The sequence below is a fragment of the Echinops telfairi genome, unplaced genomic scaffold (genome assembly GCF_000313985.2).
Source record: "Echinops telfairi isolate 266 unplaced genomic scaffold, ASM31398v2 ScPeMD7_9;HRSCAF=40, whole genome shotgun sequence".
In the NCBI taxonomy this organism is placed as follows: Eukaryota; Metazoa; Chordata; class Mammalia; order Afrosoricida; family Tenrecidae; genus Echinops; species Echinops telfairi.
Genome location: NW_022103906.1, coordinates 30,895,939 through 30,900,329, shown reverse-complemented (window position 1 = coordinate 30,900,329; position 4,391 = coordinate 30,895,939).

Sequence of the window (4,391 nt, the reverse complement as noted above, 5' to 3'; positions counted from 1 at the left end):
AAACTAAAAATTATAAATAACTCAACAGCCTAAACATAAATTCAAAAGACAAACACTGAAACAGCATAACTGGACAACATGTCGAACGAACCCAACAGGAGTGAAACAAGACTCCATGATCTCAAAGGCAAATCTCTCAAGACCATAATACAAGAATAGCAAGCTATTAAAAAGAAAGAAAACCCTGAAGAAAACTTAAGAATTATATGGGACACCATCAGAATAAACAACTTATATTTGATAACTATCCCAGAACAGAAAAAAGAAATATTAACTATAGAGAAAATAGTTGATGAAATATTAAAGAAGAATTTCCCTAATATTATGACAGAATACCACATGCCTATTCAAGAATCCCAGAGAGCTCCAAACAGAATCGACCTCCAAAGAAAATCATCAGTATAGTCAAATTTTCTAACATCAAAGAAAAGGAAGCAATTCTGAAAGCAGCATGGGGGAAAAAGAACAATCACATATAAAGGCCAACCTACCAGGTTGGCAAGAAGACAATGGATTGATATATTCAAAATTTTGAAAGTAAAACCTGCCAACCAAAAATCCTATGAACTTGAACCGGAACTCACTGCCATCGAGTTGATGCCAACTCATAGTGACCTTATAGGACAGGGTCGAACTGTCCTTGAGGGTTTCTGAGACTGTCACTCTTTACGGGAGTAGAAAGCCTCATCTTTCTTCAGAGGAGCAGCTGGTGGTTTCCAACTGCTGACCTTGCAGTTAACAGCCCAGAGAGAAACCACTACACCACCTGCTTCGTTACGAATCCTATAGCCAGTAAAATTATCCTTCAAATATGAGGGAGAAATAAAATCATTTTCAGATATGTAAAAGCTAAAGAAATTTGTAAAAACTAGACCACCCTTACAAAAAAATACTAAAAAGAATTTTGGGGACAGAGAATCAACAACAATGAAAGCCAGCAAGTGAAAATTACCATAAAAGGCATTATTATAGAGAAAACATTCTACTTAAGTAATACCCAAGTGAAACAACTATATGAACCAAAATAAAGAATCATAGATAACATTTCCACAGTGAAGACAACAGCAAACATACACACACACACATACACACACACACACACACACACACTCATAAAGAGAGAGAGAGGACAGAGTAGAGAGTTATTAGTCAAATAGGGAAGACATCTCATTGTTTGCAAGAGACAACAAACTGTCTTCAGTTTGGAAAAAAAAATAAACACCTTATAATCCTCAAAGAACAAGGGAAAAGCTCAACAAAACAAAAAGAGGAAAATCATATAAGCATGTTAAGTACGAAGATAAAACAAAAAAGCAAAGAAAATATTAACCAGAAAATCTATAAACAAAACAATCATCATAAAAAAATCATTTAACAAAATGGCAGCAGTAAAGCCATACTGATCAATAACACTGAATCTAAATGGACTGAACTAACAAGTTTAGAGACAAAAAACTACCAGAACAGACAAGAAAACATGAGCCTTGAATGGGTGTTAGAAGAAACAAACCTCAGATATAAGGACAAACATCCTGAAAATCAGAGGATGGGAAAATGTATCAAGCTAACAGCAGTCAAATGAAAGCAGTAGCAATGTGAACCTTTAACAAAATAGAAGTCAGAGTAACAGACATAAGGAGAGACCAAAAAAACCCTTCCAGATTCCTTACCCATCACATTTAAACATTGGTCTGAGTGGCAACAAAATGATGCAAAGTAAGACGGAAACACACTTGGATTCTTTTGCGACGTACAAATTTATTTCTAAGAAAAGAAGTGTTCGTTGTTGCTTGATGGTGGTGATGCTCACACAACAAGATGGGTGTGACTGGTGTCCCTTGATTATGTACATGAAAGATGTTGAACTGGGAAGTATTGTGTTATCTATACTCGTAGCATTTTTTTAAATGATTGCTTGAGAATTCCTTCATCTCCCTTCATTTCCCTTCCTCGTCCCACCCCCAACACGCACACCATTAGTTGCCAACTTCTATTCCCCACCGTGAGGGCTTGTGGATTGTGGGTTCTTATCTCTTTGGTCCTAAGCACACAATCTTCTTTACATTTTATCTCGGCTATTGTCGGAGTCTTTGGACCTTGGTTCCTAAGCTGCCCTCCTCCTTTTAAAAATTAATAGCCTATTTTGGGTCAGGCCCTTTGCATACCATATAAGGGAGCTTCAAAAAGTGTGTGGAAAACATCTATTATCTTTTCATTCCATTTTTTAAGTCCCCTCATATATCTGATTCTGACCCACTCCTTTGAACCTGGAAGGACTCACCCCTGTCATGCCAAATCCTACCCACCCTTCAAGATTTTGCTTAGATGTGGCCGTGTAAAGAATCTTCTCATCCACTACCCTGCCCCCTCCCACCATCTACCATACATAGACACACACACACACACACACACACACACACGCACACACCAGCTGGAAACCATCAAACCATCTTCTGAATTTCTATAGTTATGTTTCTGTACCTGTCTTAAGACGTTTATCTCTTTCTACTTGTATATTGATTGTTCTGCCTCCCTGCTGAAAATGTAATATAGCTAAGTCCTATACATATTTAGATTCAGAGAGAGAGAGAACAAAAACAATGGCTTTGGATAGATTTGTTGAAGGAATAGCTAAGTGAATGAATAGATGGATCCAGACTACAGCCTTCTCAAGAGGCATTCATGGAGTATCTACAGGTCTTTGGGCAAGTAATCTGGGATTCTTGCCCAGAAACAATTGGAGATTGGAAAAGTATCACGGGAATTATTTACCCAGGCTGTGTCTCCTGACAGCCATCGACAGCCACCTCTGTGTAGAAGCAATGAAATGAAAAACCTTTGTGTTGAAGCGAATTCCGAGCACAGCTCTACCCCATGGAAGACGGAAAGCCGCGGCATCTCCATCATTCCATTTCGGAACTCTGAACAGTCTCCTCCGAACCCCCTGCTCACCCCACCCCCACCCCCCACTCAAGTCACCGAGTCCGTGTCTTCCAGCCTAATTCATTTTCTAGATAGATGGAGCAAATACCTAGCAACTATTATTTATGACTTTGTGATAAATAAGCCTTTTACAGACGGTATTCAAGGCGTTCTGGGGAATTTCAAGGATAACTTTCAGCAAGTTTCAAAGGTCGGGTCAGCCTGGGATACTGAGCCCATAGTGTTCGCCATTCCGTTCATCTGGTTTGAATTATCGGTCTTACCCGCCTTCAGCCGGCTCTCAATGGACTGGCTGTACTTTAGTTCTCTGCCTGTATTTTATTTCCATAGTGGGCAAGGGACTTCACTAATTATTATTTGTGCTAGACGGACAGTAGGGAGAGGGAAAAAAGGGTAGGGGGACCCTAAAGGAAATTAAAGCTCTAGCAGATGTGCTGGAAAAGATGGGCAATACTTGCCCAGCAAGCTCAGCCTCGCCCCACCCACATGCACAGAGCAGTGACATCCCCCCTCTGTGTGGAGGCCAAAGGCACCACACCGAGATGAACTGCGCCTGGGTAGGTCTTTTCAAGAGAGTTGGGAAGTAGTAAGTTGCCTGGGCTCTTTCCTGCCATATGCCAGCCTGTCGGCTCTTCTCCAAACACTGCCACTGCCGTTTTTCTTGGGAGCAGAAACTGCATAACCCAGCCCCTCATCTTCAGACTCTAACCCTTTTCCAGACACATAGTAGACACTCAGTAAATAGGAATTGAATGGAATGTAACTGCCCTCCACTCCAGGGGCAGGAATTGTGATTTTTTTCCCAACCGGGTCATTGGTGTTTCCTCTTGCTTTTTGTGTTTGCTGTTTTCGATGGACCCTCGGGAGGGATTGAATGGAGGCAGAAGTTTAGAACCTAGGATACAAATGTCTTTCCACATCTGCACAGCTCCGTGCTCTTCCATCCCTGAGATCTGAGATGATGCATCTGCCTGTGTAGGACTGGAAGATGACAAAGCAGGCCACCTCTTCAGATGCTGTTTTTAAATAGCAAAACTTGTGTAAGCCTGCTAGGGTCTTAGTTTTGTTTGGTTTGGTTTTTTTATATTGTTTTCCCTGCCTGCTCTTCTCATTTGAAAGTCCTCATCTGGTTCACGCCACTGGTCACGCAAGGGTTCTTTTAAAGAAAAAGACGTGGTGGCCTGAGATGATGGTGGGAAGCCTGGGTTTGTACACCTCTTTCGCTGTTTGTTTTGACTCTCAGAGGGTGAAAAACAATGTCTCCTTCTGTGAGAAGTCAATCAAGGACTTTATCTTTAGGCAGAAACCCATTCTGCTAGATCCTTTCCTATAAACATCTATCCCTCTCACTTGACACAGTGGAGATGACTTGAAGAAATGCTACTCTGGTTATTTGTTTTTAATCAATTTGTTGTGGGCTCTTACAATTCTTATCACAATCCACACAT